Genomic DNA, 15,644 nt, shown 5'->3' with positions numbered 1-15,644 from the left:
GGGACTCAGGCTGTTCAGTGGGTTCCCTGGGAGGAATCTGTTGACAGAACCAGGTACCTCCCGTCTTCACACATCCCTAGATGCGCAACTGGGAAGCGCGTGGATTACCTTGTGTGGTTGGCAATTCTGTGCCAGGGATGGGAGCACGGCCCCCAACAGGTCCAGGCCCCAGATAGTGGACGGTAGTTTCCTGACCAGATAGGAGAAGCACACCTCTTTCAGGCCCTTGCTACTGAGGAGGTTACGCTATCCTCCACTGTCTGTTTCTCATTATACAGGCCTCTCTCCGTGACTGGGACCATTTGGGTCCAGATGCTGCATTAGGCATTACCTGTTTCTCTTTATCATGCCTGAAAATCCACGGGATCCTCTAGGCTTAAGGTTTGCAAAAAACAAAAAGAATAAAAAAAAAAAATGAGGTCAGGCTTTTATTCACTTTTCCCCTCAAACTTCCTTTTCAACTTAAAAAAAATAATCTGAATGCAGATGACTTATTAAATGCAAGGCTCTTTGTAATGGACAGTTTTCTTGGTCATTAACTATTGAATTAAGTAGGCAAACAAATATGTTTTCAGCATCAATTAGCCGGCCTCGCCTAACTTCAGCCAGCCAAGAAAAAAAAAAAAAAAACCCAGAGGGCGTTCATAAATGCAGGGAGGTGGAATGTGTGCAGTCATCCATCCTCGTCCAGTTAGTGAGAGCAACAGTGAAAAATCTAGTATTAGCTTAAAATTTATTTTTGCAGGTTGTACTTTAAGTGCCTGTTTGCTACCATTGACTTCACCCTTGATTTTTCCTTCCAATTAGTAAACCAGTAAGTTTTTGTAGACTGCATGATTTCATAAGATCAGAGAGATGCAGGAAAATAATACATCCTGCAGCTCTTTCTTTCTTTCCTTTTTTTTTCTTTTTTCTTTTTTTGGGGGGTCTGCAGCTCTTTCTTAACTGCAGTGCGAATTGGAGTTCTTGAAGGTCAAGGTCGTTGAAATGCCATGGGTCATGGAAAGAGCACTGACCTGAAAATGAAGGCGCAGCCCTATTTCTAGCAAGGTCACCAGTCAGCTGGGTTACTGGGGACAAGTCGTTTAATTTCCCTGGGACTCAGTTTCCACATGTGCTAAATGAAGAGTCCAGATGGTTGATGTCTGAGATCTTTTTCCTCTGAAATTTCGTGACTCTCAAAATTACAGCTTAACCAATAATTCCTACGTTCTGTTCTACCAAAAGCACGGTTCATGTTACTTCTCACCCAGAGAAAGGCATGTCTCTTAAGTATCCCCTGCCTCACCAGAGGAGAATAAAACTAGAAATGGCTAATGAAGAGCCTGAGGCCGGCGGGAGAGGAAACTAGTATCCTGGAGACTCCACAAAACACATAAAAATCTGTCATACAAAAAAAAAAAAAATCTGTCATACAGTTAGGTGTGTGAAGTACTGCAGGCAAATTCAATCCTAGAACTATCAATTAGGCACCGATTATCTATGCCCCTTCTCATAACGCCTTGCTTCTAAAGTAGCGATAAGCAGGGAATCTTCATTTTGCAGAAAAAGAGAAAAATGTCTCTGGGGTAGGGGGAGATGAGAAATACTGTCGTGGTAGCACTGGAGAAAGAGTGGAGAGCAAAACCAGCTCAACCCTCAATCTCAAAAGGTGAGATTTAGGGAAAGTCCAGAGTGATCAGAACGTTCACAGGGCTCCATAGGCTAATGCTGTGGGTCCCTAAGTTATGAACCGGGAACCATGAGAAGGAAATGACACCGACGTTGTTTCTGATTCTACTGATGCACACACAGAAAATACATTCTGTTAGAAGATAATCCTGGGGGGAAAAAAGATAATCCTGGAGCGCCTGGGGAGCACAGTTGGTTAAGAGTCTGGGCTCTTGGGACACCTGGGTAGCTCAGCAGTTGAGCCTTTGGCCCAGGGTGTGATCCTGGAGTTCTGGGGTCGAGTCCCACATCAGGCTCCTGTGAGGAGTCTGCTTCTTCCTCTGCCTATGTCTCTGCCTTCTCTCTGTGTCTCTAAAAAAAAAAAAAAAAAAAAGAGTCCAAGGTCTTGGTTTCGACTCAGGTCCTGATCTCAGGGTCATGAGCTGGAGCCCCATGTCCGGCTCCCGCTAGGCCAGAGTCTGCTTGAGATTCTCTCTCCCTCTCCCTCTGCCCCTCCTGCCACCTCACCAAACACACACGCCCACACATGCACACACACACACACACACACACACAAACCAAAAAACAATCCAACAGTCTTTAAGGGTAAAAGAATGATCATCATACTAATAGAAAATAAATGCTTGTCAAGGAATTTATTGAATTCCCGAATTAATCATTGAACCCCCTAACATATTTCAGCTGGTTCAAAGGAGAATTCAAGTGAATACACACATTACGGGCAGATAGTCGATGCTAAAATGAATTTACAAGGAGATACAAGGAGCAGCCTATCCACAGGGCAATTATGGATTGCGCTCCCCCAGACGCACATAATTTGCAGCTCTGTGGACAAGACTCATTTGCATTGTCTTCTGTACTTGGCGAGCTGTAAAATAGCTTGGTAAAAGAGAAGATACCTAAAAAGGGTACACTGGACAGGACACTTGGGGGATCCTTTTGCTTTGACTTTCCCCCCTTCCCCTTCAAATCTCTCCCAATTTTCCCCAATGACTGCATGGAGGGAATGTAAGGCCTGGAGGGTCATGAACCCAGCATGTGGTGGCAGGTGGCCTTGGGTTTGAATTCCTTTGTTATCTTGAGCAAAATATTTGACTCCTGCATCTCTGTTTCCTATTCAGTAAAATGAGAATGACGACAGCTACCTTTGAGGACTTGTTGTGCGGTTAAATAAGATAAACATATAAAGAAACTATGGAGTTCCCCCGAATAGATTCTGGAGAGGTAGTAGTAGTAGTAGTAGTAGTAGTAGTAGTAGTAGTAGCCTTTACTCGGTGGTACCAATGACACCGAAAAGCCCATCGGTTTGTTAGAACATAGTGATGGACTTTCCTTTTGAAGAAATCTTTCTGTGATCCAAGTACAGTTAATACAGTAAAAAGTGCTTTGTAAATTATAGGATTCTATATAAAAATCAGACATTCCAGGCAGCCTGGGTGGCTCAGCGGTTTAGCGCCTGCCTTTGGCCCAGGGCGTGATCCTGGAGACTCAATCCCATGTCGGGCTCCATGCATGGAGCCTGCTTCTCCCTCTGCCTATGTCTCTGCCTCTCTCTCTCTCTATCTCTGTGTGTGTCTCATGAATAAATAAAATCTTTAAAAATAAAAACTATAATAATCAGAAGTTCCTCTTTTTTAAGTCTTTTAGTCCAGTTGACGCAGAATGTCGCATTAGTTTCAGGTGTACAACAAACAGAGCAATTCAGAAATTGGTTCTTGTTCATCGCTGGTGAGACTGCAAAATGGTGCAGTCACTTGGGAAGGCCATTTGGCAGTTCTAGAGAACTAAGCATCCTCTCCCCGTATGAGGCAGTGATCGCACTGCTGGAATGTATGGAAAGGAGTTGGAAATGAACGTCCACACGGAAACCGACCCATGGACGTTTATAGCTGCTTTGTTCAAAATTGCCAAGCCTTGGAAACAACCAAGATGTCCTTCAGAAGGTGAACAGCTAAACAAACGGTGGCATATCCAGACAATGGAGTATTATTCAGGGATAATAAGACCTAAGCTATCAAGCTACGGACAGACACGAAGGAAACTCAAGTGCATATTAGTAAGCAGAAGAAGCCAACCCGAAAAGGCTGTGGATGGTGTAATTCCAGCTACCCAATGTTCTGGAAAAGATGAAACTATGGAGACAGTAAAAAGATCAGTGGGGGCCATGGGGGGGGGGGTTGAAGGGGAAGCGGGAGGGGTGACCAAGAGGTGCACGGAGGGTTTTCAGGGCGGTGAAACTGCTCTGTGTGATATTGCAGTGGCGGACACATGCCACCATATGCTAGTCAAAAGCCACAGAATGTGCAACACAAAGAGTGAACCCTAATTTAGTTAATAATAATCAATGGAAAAAATAATAATCAATGGGACGACTGGGTGGCTCAGCGGTTGAGCGTCTGCCTTCGGCTCAGGGGTCTGGGATCAAGTTCCCCATCGGGCTCCCCTCAGGGAGCCTGCTTCTCTCTGCCTCTCTCTCTGTCTCTCATGAATAAATAAATATTTATAAATAAAATATTTTTAAAAATAATGATAATGTACCAATATCAACTTAACGAAATATAACAAGTGTGCTGTAGTAATAATGCAAGATGTTGATAAATAGGGGAAACAAGGGGTGCAGGTGGGGGAGTATATGGGAACTCCCCAACTCTCTGCTCAGTTTGCACCTACACCTAAAACTGCTGCCCCCTCCAAGCCCTGTTGTCTCCTTACACTGGCCGTGTGATCTTGGGCAAGATCTCTACATCTGCAGGCTTTCATCTCCTTCTCCATGAGATGGACGCGGGCCTTCCCTGCAGGATTGAGCCGGGGCGAGGCTAGCACAGGGCCCGGAAGCTCTGAATGCTATCCAGCAGGTGGACCCACCTGTACCGGTTGTTCAAGTGTTCAACACCCCCATCCCAGCTGCCCTGAGCGTGTTCCCCACGTCCTCCCCAACACCCACATCCCCTGCCAGGCTCCTGCCCCTCGACTGGCCACCCTTCCCCCAGGACCCAGCAACTAAAGGGCTCGTGCCCAGCGTGGCAGCGGGCCTCCGGGGTCCCACGGCAGGTAGGAGACCAGTGACCGTTCTGACCGGTCGGTGCCCGTGCCACGCTGTCTATGAGATGCCCTGTATGGTTCCTTGTGCCTGATGAGTGGAAAGCCCCGCGGGACAGTTGGCTACGGTTGTTCACGTAACCATGTCTACTATTTAAATGTTATACTTTGAGCGCAGTCTTGTTTTTATCAAAAAACCTGAGAGCAATATGCCTAGGGCTAAGAAAGGAAATATGTGTGCCCTATAGGAGAAACACCATATGTGGGGGCACCTGGGTGGCTCAGCGGTTAAGCGTCTGCCTTCAGCCCAGGTCGTGACCCCGAGGTCCCAGGATCGAGGCCCACATCCGCTCCCCGCAGGGAGCCTGCTTCTCCCTCTGCCTGGGTCTCTGCCTCTCTCTCTGTGTCTCCCATGAATAAATAAATATTAAAAAAAAAAAAAAAGAAAGAAGAACACTATACATGGAGTGGAGGGGTTTGGGATCCAGCCTGTAGCCCGGGCCCCGGACACTGCGGAGACCTCATGGGCTGCAGGTGGCCCCCGGCGGCCCCTCCACCTGCGCGGCCCTGCCCAGGCTCTCACCTGTCGCTCTGTTTACCCTGGGACCGCAGCGTGGTCTCTCGGGCCATCACCGGGGCGCCCTGCTCCCCTAGCTTCCCAGCCCGAGAGGGGGACACTCGCACATCCGAGGGGGAGGCCTGCCTTCCAGGGAAGTAGGGGAAACCCTAGTGCATTCGGACCCGTTATTCATTTACCCCACTTTGCTTTGTTTTGTTTCTTTTTTCTCAACTGCGAGCATTGTCTGTCTTTTTCTAATATGTTGGTTGGATCGGCTTCTGTTGAAAAGGACTTTGTTCTTTTTTTTTAATATTTTATTTATTTATTCATGAGAGACACAGAAAGAGAGGCAGAGACACAGGCTGAGGGAGAAGTAGGCTCTATGCAGGGACCCTGATGTGGGACTCGATCCCGGGACCCTGGGATCACAACCTGAGCAAAAGGTAGACGCCCAACCACGGAGCCACCCAGGGATCCCTAGTTGCTGTTTTTAAATGGAGGTGATCATCTTCACAAGCTTGATAATCATAGCAAATGAAAGTCACGTACTTTGTAAACATGAACTGCGGGTTTTGTTCAGGCGTTTACAGTTGCATCTCAGAAACTGAAGCTAGGGCAGCCCGGGGTTTAGCACCTGCCCAGGGTGTGACCCTGGAGTCCCAGGATCGAGTCCCACGTCAGGTTCCCTGCATGGAGCCTGCTTCTCCCTCTGCCTGTGTCTCCACCTCTCTCTCTCTGTCTTTCATGAATAAATAAATAAAAATCTTTAAAAAAATTAAAAATAAATAAATAAAGGCTGTTTGTTAAGATAACACAGAGAAATTAGAGGATTCGAGAAGCCTGGAAGTGAGGCTCAGGGGCTCCTGAATCTCACTGAAAACGCTATCTGGCTGTTTCAGCTAACATGAAACTAAATAGCTAATCATCGTGATGAAAGCCAGCCATGGAAAATGAATATCAAATGGACAGGATCGTGAACGTAAAATAGCAGGGGAAAGCCCGACAGGTTTTTATCCTGAGAAATTATCTACCCCTGCCTCCCCCCCCCAACCCCCTGCCGCCTACCTCACCCCCCCCAGGAAGAGGAAAGGTGAGGATGGGAGGAATAACACTCATAATAGAGGGGGAGGTTTTACCCAGCAGGTTCAATTTAGCCTCGGGAACAACACAACCAGGAAAACACAATTCTAAGTTCTTCAAACCCCAAACAAAACCTTGCATGAAATGAATGAACAAACAATTCATCATTTTCCCTAAGAGTCTGGAGAATAAAAACTGTGAAGCTGAATCAGTTAGGGACTTTAGACACTTCGCCAAAGAAGGAGATTTAAACACATCCGTCACAGTCGACGAATGCAATGTAATAGCACACATGTCCTGACGGTTACATTTTATGCATCAACTGGGCCACAGGGTGCCTGGACATCCGGCCAAATACTATTCCAGGCGGGTCTGCGCAGGTGTTTCTGGAGGAGATTAATATTTGAATCGGTAGCCTGAGTAAAGCCGATGGTTCTTGCTGGTGTGGGTGGGTCTCATCTAATCAGTTGAAGGTCCGAAGAAGCCAAAAGAGCTGATGACGTCCCTGTTGAGCACAAGAAGATTCCTCCCGCCTGCTGGTCTTGAAGTGGGACATGGGTCGTCCCGGTCTTCGGATCCGACTACACCATCAGCTCAGCTCGCCTGGTCTCAGGCCTTCGGGCTTGGACTAGACACTAGAACTGTGCTATCAGCCCTGCCACACGTCCACCGGGCCGGCTGCAAATCACAGGACTTGTCGGTCTCCATAATCCCGTGAGCAATCCCTTACAGTAACCCCCCTCCCTCTCTCCATCGAGCTATCCAGCTATCATCTAGCTACTCTCCGGGTCCTGTTCTCCGAGGAACCCCGACTCGTGTAGGTTTGGGTTGATCTCTGCATCCGTTGGGATTCTTATTAAAGACACAGAAGACTGTACCTCAGTTGCTTTTCCAAAAATGGCAATTCTGTGGGTACAGTGGCTTGGTTTTAAGCCCGGCTTTCTACCCTGGTTCAAATAAGGACATCCAGAATCCATTTTCCTGATCTCTCCATTTCTCAACTTTGCTTTCTCTGAGCGGACTCCGTTCTCACGCAGACTTTTCTCTATTGGTCACCCGATGGCTCCTCAAAATTCCTATGTGAGGTGCAAGTGGGATGGGAAGTGTTGTTGGGAGCAAAAGCTTCAAAGGTCTCATTTTGTCTCAATGGCCTGGTTGGCTCCCACGCACGTCTGCATAAGGCCACCCAAAGGCGATACTGCTGAGCGGGGGGACCCGCGCGGGCCTGGGCATGGGTTACATGCCTGCTGGGTGCGCCGGCCGGTAGGTCCTGCCCTTGTCCCGAGCAGCTCTGGAGCTAGTCACGGGAGCAACCAAGTAGGTCAAGGACCTATAGTCTGACGATAGTTTGCGTGGGGGGGTGGGGAGGTGAGGCTGGCTGGTTGCTGGCCGCAGGGTTCTCTGCTTGCCCCAGATGTGCTGGGCTCTGGGTCCTGAGCTTCTCTGCTGCAACACCACCCACTCCATGTGCAGATGTCATCTCTCCCTCTGTGCCACCCTACGGAATTGGAGCTTGGGACACGAAAACAAACATGCTGACACTCGAGCGACTGTTTTTGCCGTACTAGATTGTGTGTGTGTTTCCGTCAGAGTCTTACCTTCTCCGTAAGCACCCGTGACATGGTAGCCTGCTGACTCGCTTTCTTGCAAGTGGGATAAAATCTCAGGGCAATCATCATATGGTTTCACTCATACGGGGAATGTAAGAAATAGTGAAAGGGACTCTAAGGGAAAGGAGGGAAAATGAGGGTGGAAAATTAGGGAGGGTGACAAACCCTAAGAGACTCCTAATTCTGGGAAATAAACAAAGGGTTGCGGAAGGGGAGGTGAAGTGGGTGGGAGGATGGGGTAACCGGGTGATGGGCACTGAGGAGGGCACTTGATGGGATGAGCACTGGGTGTTCTACTATATGTTGGCAAATCGAATTTCAATAAAAGCAAATTAAAAAAAAAACAGGATTATGATAAAAAATTAAAATGAAAAAAAAAACCTCAGAGCCTTCATGGTTCTGGACAGACATGCTGATGGCTGGCCGAACCTGGGTATCCTGGCTTCAGGGCCTCTCCCGCCGGGCCGCACTGGTGAGGTGGCGAGCAGGGCCCCCACAGGAGCAACGCACACAGGTAGCAGGCGAAGGGCGCAAAGATGGTACCAAGGGAAGGAAGGTGTGGGTCGTGCCAACCCGCCCTCTGTGCCCTGCCTCCACGCTCCCGCCTCTGCCTCAGACGAGGTCGGTCTTTATCCATTTCCACACCTTCAAGTGTGTCTTCTCTGGGCCCAGGACTCCACGAACACTCGAGTTCTGCTGACTCAGGCCAAGGCCCAAGAACCCCTCCTGGCCACCTGTCTTGGGGAACGATGCCTGTGAAAATGAGGGACAGAACTTAATTGCAATTCTTTCATTCTAGGGAGGAACTTTTTTTTTTTAAAAGATTGTATTTATTTATTCATGAGACACAGAGAGAGAGAGGCAGAGACACAGGCAGATGGGAGAAGCAGGCTCCCTGCAGGGACTCATGTGAGACTCGATCCTGGGAACCCGGGGTCATGACCTGAGCTGAAGGCAGACGCTCAACCGCTGAGCCACCTAGGCATCCTTACCATTCCTATTTATTTATTTATTTATTTATTTATTTATTTATTTATTTATGAGAGAGAGAGGCAGAGGGAGAAGCAGGCTCCATGCAGGGAGCCCGATGTGGGACTCGATCCTGGGACTCCAGGATCACGCTCTGGGTCAAAGGCAGGCACTAAACCACTGAGCCACCCAGGGATCCCCCTACCATTCCCTTTTAAATGAGTACTTCGATTATTTTCCATTTTCTTCCTAAAATAGCACAAGCAAATAATATTCATATGAGTGTGCTTTCCAGACTTGATTTTACTCAGTTCCCCTAGCAACTCAGCTTTGTGATTTATTCCCTGTTTACAGCTACGAGAGGCTTGGAGACACTAAGTGGCCTGTTCTCTAATACAGTGCCTGGTGCCACAGCATCATGACTTGAGCCCAACATGAACGGCGCTTCTAGATTCCATTTGTTTTGTATATGTTGGGGCTGATGGATTTTTACCTTTATTTTTATTTATTTATTTGTTTGTTTATTTATTTTTGAAAGATTTTATTTATTTATTCCTGAGAGACACACAGAGAGAGGCAGGGACACAGGCAGAAGGAGAAGCAGGCTCCCTGCGAGGAGCCCAATGTGGTACTCGATCCCAGGACCCCGGAACCACGGCCTGAGCCAAAAGTAGATGCTCAAGCACCGAGCCACCCAGGTGCCCAGATTTTTACCTTTAGACCCTAACCTTTCAGAAGCTCCCGTCAGTGGCAGAGGTATTGGTGTCCATCAGCAGAGCTCTCTCTCACTTTCTGAGCAAAGGGCCTTCACAGCTCCCTACTGGGGCAATTTGAAAAGTTTGGAGAAGGTTTTTGTGCTTCTAAATATCCACCATCGGGGCCTGAAACGCATCTGTTCAAAAGGCATTTCTCTGAGTTTTGGTGACCTTTTGGCCTTTTAAGAGGTCCTCATGAAAGGCTCCAAAACACGGAGAGGAGAGGCTGTATAAACAAGGGTTTGCTAAGACCCCATGAGAGATTGTTTCTTCAACCCTTGGTGTTAGCAGACTGTAGTGGACATCTGCTGTTTCCTTAGCTCTGCATCCCACCCCCACCCTCATTTAAGGAATTGCAACTTCCCCCCAATGACACAGGAGCAGTCCCTGTTAGAAGAACATGATCTTTGGTAGTGATTTTCCCAGTGTCAGAATGGAGTCAATCGGGTCCTACCTGGGATGTTGGCATTGCAGAGAGAAAAGGTCTCACTCTCTCTGTCTCTCTCTCATTAAAGGCTAATCTCATACTCTACACAGAAGACAAAAGCAGAAACTCTCTGCCCAAAGAATTGTGAAGACAAGAACTGAGCCCCATTCTAAGAAACCTGTAGAAGCACAAATTGAGAGCATTTCTCATTCCCTGGAGGTGTTAAATGACAGCCATCACCCACACGTCCTCATATCTTGTGTAGACTTAGTTTGTTGTTTATTTAGTAAACCCCAATTGAGAGCCTACTCCAGAGCCCCTAGAGCCCCAGAGATGCATTCAGTCCTGTCCTCAAGAAGCTCTCAGGCTGCCAGAGAGCCAGACAAGCAAATTATTTAGAAACGTGTGCTCAGCATTCTAAGGACAATGAGTGGATTAAATTCTGTAACCAAGGAAGGAATCTGCAGCCATGATCATGGAAGACGGGGAAACCAGCAGCGGGTCAGGCCAACTTCAGGGTGGGGTTGCCCTTTTGAGTAGTCCTTGCTCCATGAGTGGGAATTGTCTCATGGAACGATATTGAGCATGTAGTGTATGAGTCTGGGCGAATACGATGGTGTGTGTGAGGAGGGTAGGGTGTGCCTACGTAGGGCGTGCTTGGAGGGAAGCCTCGCAACCTGTGAGGTTGAACCTCGGGGTTCATGGTGGAAATGGTAGCACAGGGCACATAATGACAAGGGAGGGCCATCCTGGGGTGGATCTTGTGCTCTGGGCTAGTGGATTCCATCCTGTTCTTGAGGATGATCATTTTGAAAGAAGGTGAAGGGTTAAGCCCGTAGGCTCTGGAGCCCCAGCTCTGAGGCCCCATGGCCATGTGACCTTGACTAAAGTGTTGATCCTCTATAAGCTGCTTCTCTTACCTATAAACTGATGCTTTTAAGGGCATATACCATAAAGGCTTCTTGAGAGAGGTGCCTGGCTGGCTCAGTCAGTAGAGCATGTGACTGCTGATCTCAGGGTTGTGAGTTCAAGCCCCATGCTGGCGTAGAGATTACTAAAAATAAATAAAGGCTTTATTTAAAAAAAAAAAAAACAGCTTCTCAAGAGAATTAAATGCATCATGTCTTCAAAGCACTTAGCACATTCTGACAAATGCGGTGATAGTTTAATACGAAGTGGATACTATCAGGAATTTGAGTAATAGTAGACTGAGGTGGCTCCAAGCAGGAAGCTAAGAAGCTTAGGTTGTATCTAGAATCTCCCAAGAAGGAAAAAACTATATCATCTCTCTTGGAGAGAAAGCTAGAAGATCTTACTCACTGGAGAGTACTTCAAGTGCTCCTTACTAATTATTGGGAAAATGTGTTTCTAAGTAGCTGGGTAAGAGAAAACAATTAGGAAAAACAGTGAAATAATTTTCACAATTAATTTACATGAAGTACAGGATGTAAAACGAAACACATTTGAAAGTTGCTAAGAGAATAATCTTAAAAGTTCTCATTACGAGAAACAATTTTTCATAACTTTGCACGTGCTGGATGTTAACTAGACGTATCATGGAGATCATTGTGTAATATGTACAAATCAGATCACGACATTGGACACCTGAAGCCAGCACAATGTTATATGTCAATTATGCCTCAATAAAATAAAATAAAACCAAAGGCAGAATAAAGAAAGTTAAAATCTGTCTTATTTATGTTGGTTTGAGCTTCATTACATCAGGGAAAACCAAGATTTTCTTTCTTCTCTGTTGACGCAACAGAAGGAAACGTTGGCCTTTGATGCAGATGTGTTCAGCTGATTAAAGACTTTGCAAAATGCAGGGGGACCTTTTTCTCTTTGTCATATTGGCAAGCAACATGGAAAGAAGATTTCTGTGCTGGAAAATATCGCGGGGAGCTTTTGTTGTGGGATACTTTTTTGGAGGCTGAAATATTAAAATCTAATCACTACTGAGCAGAAATGTCTTCAGGAAGCCAAAACATCTAGCACGTGCTGATTGATTAGATGGCCATGAAATATTTGTCCAATGAATCAAAGTTTTGTTCTACATGATGCCAAACATCTGGATATTTGGAAACAGCTGTTTGGCATCCTGTGGACCGAATAGAAGCATCATTGTACTGCTGTACAACGGCGAAGGCCCTAGATTGCCTGCTGTGTGATCTACGCCTGTTCCGAGGATCCAGTCTCAGGAACAATGTTGACCAAGGAGGGCCAGTGCTAGTTTGGACCAAGGTCAAGTGGTAAAGTTGGTGGAGACAAAATTTTGCATTGAGATTCAGGTCTAAGGCATAGGCATAGGACAGGTGTATCAGGAAGACTGAGCCTCCTCAGTGCAGCAGTTCAGGAGGCCATGGTGTCCTGCAACAAGACAGGAAGTAGGGTGGAAACCAAGGCCAGAGTGAGTTCTCCTGACAGTCTAGACATAGGCACTTTGAGAAGGAGTCTGCATCAACAGCCAACGCATCAGCGGAATTTTCCTGTTTCACTAAGTCAATGGATGGTGTGGCTTGATGGAAGGAGCCCAGGACCAACAGTTAAAGGAACTGGACTCTACTTCCGGTTCCACCATCAGGCTGCACATGTGAACATGTGCAAACTCTCTGAAACTCAGCTTTCTAACAGGTGAAATAAAGATTATACTAACTATCTCACAGGACTGTTGAAAAATTCACGTTTCGTAAGCGGTAAAGTGGTGTACGATGTAAATGATCATTACTAGATTTTTCATTCCCATCTTTTGATATCATGTAAAATTTAGAATAATTAGCTGAAATTATGAGGGGTCGGGAGTGGTGGTTACAGGTGAGAATATTTCAGAGAGTCCTGATGGGAATGGGTTGTTGTGAAAGGTGCTGGGAGACCTTAGTGGAAAAAAGGTTGGGACTTCAGGGGAAACAGACCTGGGTTTGAACTCCTGCACCAGTGCAGTCTAGTTGTGTGTCCTTGGGCAAGTTTCTTGTCTTGCTTTGGTTTCCCAATTTGTGACGTGGGGTGAAGAGTAGTGGCTACCTCAGAGAACCGTGAGCAGCGAATGAGACAATGCAGCAAGGCCCCAGTGCTGGCTCGAAGCACACGATTAGCTCCTGTCCCGGACAGCACACAGGCAAACACGGAACCCCAATCTCTTCAAGGGGTTGATGGTGTCTAAGGAGGTTGGGCAAAGTGACTTGTAAACCTCCTTCCAATTCGAAGTTTCTAGGGGTTTCTGACAGAAGAATCCACCGTTGTGGGAAAGAAATCAGAAATGAATTTGAACCTTGGAAAGGATCCTTTGACCTACATGCAGGATGAGAAGCTATACATGAGTAGACCTCAGAGGCTGTTCTCGAAAGCTTCTCCCTGGGCCCAGGCTCAACCTATCAGTTAGTGAAGCCCAACACAAACAACTAGTGAGCTTGTTCACAACGTCCTGTGCTTTGAAGTGTCAGATTTTCAACTTCTCCTGCTCTTGTTGGGTTGACCCTAGAACAAGATAAGGGAACAGAGGAGTGCGTTGGCAAGTTAAAGAGTGAAAACAGTAACAGCAACTTATCAGTGTAACTGTGCCATTAGTTCTAACTCAGGTTGTATCTGCGGGCTCAGCAGATAAAGTACTTTGGGACAGAGCTATCAATGTTTCTCACTTTGCAAACAAAACACTATGCTTCTTGTTCAACTCATCTTTTAGGAGGGAGGAAGGACATCCCGGCGTCAGACACTGAGCCCTTGTTAGAAAATCTGTGCATAGAGAGAAAAATTCTCCTTAGTAAATGTGAATTTCTCTATGTCAGGGGTAGGGTTGACCATGAAGACCTCAACAGATGCAAGCAATTTTTAAATATTTTTCTTCAAGTATTCTTGACTTCTTTCCTTCTCTCTTTTTAGTGTGAAAAACGTGCTCGGCACGTTGCTAAGCCCTCTGCATGTTTCTGCCAGATGTTCTCCAGTTGCTGCGCCAGGTCGCCTTCCCACCCCGCCCTGGGACCCCAGCAAGCTCACTTTGAATGGATGACTTCTGGTTCGTAATTGAGTTTGACCACAGAGGAGGCAACAGCAAGAGGCAGAGTGACAGGAAGAGAGACAGAGCTTAGGTTACTTATTCCTACCCCCACCCCCACCTCCCTGAGTTTTAGGTCCTGAAAGTCCAGGACCTGGATTGAGCTGTTGGGACCCCTGACATTGTCTCATCATCCCTTGTGCTTTCTCGTAAACTTGTTCCCAGTTTTGTAAATAATCCATTAAACACGAGGCCCCTTAGAGTATGTCATGTGTTTTTTTTGCCGTGACTCTAATATATATACATGCTTACTTCCAATGGGCCATGACCAGCAAGGACATAAGTCACCTTGAGGCCAAGCCAGTAGAGAGCCAGCGTGAATTCTCCCTTCCTCAGGAAGCAGAGACCTCCAAGATGTCAGAGCGGCTGTTTGGAAACAGCCCAGGATCTTAAGCACCCTTGGAGGAAAGCCACCTGCCTCACCTCAGACTGTGACATGAGCCAGAAGGAAACATTCATCAGGTGAAACTGCTGAAACGCTGGGGTTTATTTGTCACTGCAGCAGAACCTATCATATCCTGGCTAACTCTCTTATTCTTATTTTTTAAAAATATTTTATTTATTTATTCATGAGAGACACACAAAGAGAGGCAGAGACACTGGCAGAGGGAGAAGCAGGCTCCATGAGGGGAGCCCGACGTGGGACTTGATCCCAGGACCCCAGGATCACGGCCCGGGCAGAACACAGTTGCTTAACCACTGAGCCACCCAGCCTTCCTAACTCTCTTATTTGATGTAACCCTTACCCCTCATCCTCTGAGGTAGATACTAATGTTAATCCCCATTTTACAGACAAGAACACTGATGCAAAGTGCTTAGGTAACTTGCAGCAATACCACAAGCAGCGGAGCCAGTGCTCAAACCAGATCTTTCAGTTTTAGTATATGTGCTGCCGAAGCGAGCACAAACCAGATCTTTCAGATTCCAAAGTCTAGGACCAGAACACGACATAGTTTTCCCCTAAACCATACTCTCTTGTGTGGGATCAGGGGAATGTCTTCCTGCCTTTGTAGGAAGGTGCATTTTCTGTCAGTGAGTCTTGCAATTGAAATGGTATAAGCTTAGGACAGGCCTGGCGGCTGGACAGACAATATATCCGGCAAAGGTCAACGGAGCTTTCCTGAAGCTGATGAAAGATGAGTAGACAGGCCCTCAATACCCTCGCTCACCTTCCCTGTGTGGAAAAGAAGGATTTAGGTTTTGTTTTTTGTTTTTTTATTTCTTAGGCTTATAATATTATTCCTGTGTAAGTATTATGCTTTCCCATTCTTCTCTAGAATGAAAACCATAGCTCTTTCTTTATTACCTCTGTCAAGTGTATTTCTTCACCAGGGGCCCATTTTTAATAATTTATTTATATTTTTAAAAATATTTTATTTACTTATTTATTTATTTGGGGTGGGGGGTAGTGCAAGAGGAGGGGCAGAGGGACAGAGACAAGCAGACTCCGTGCTGAGTATGGAGCCATCTCGGGGCTCAGTCCCAGGAC

Source organism: Canis aureus, chromosome 17 (assembly GCF_053574225.1).
Source record: "Canis aureus isolate CA01 chromosome 17, VMU_Caureus_v.1.0, whole genome shotgun sequence".
Taxonomy (NCBI): Eukaryota; Metazoa; Chordata; class Mammalia; order Carnivora; family Canidae; genus Canis; species Canis aureus.
This window is presented reverse-complemented; position numbering follows the sequence as displayed.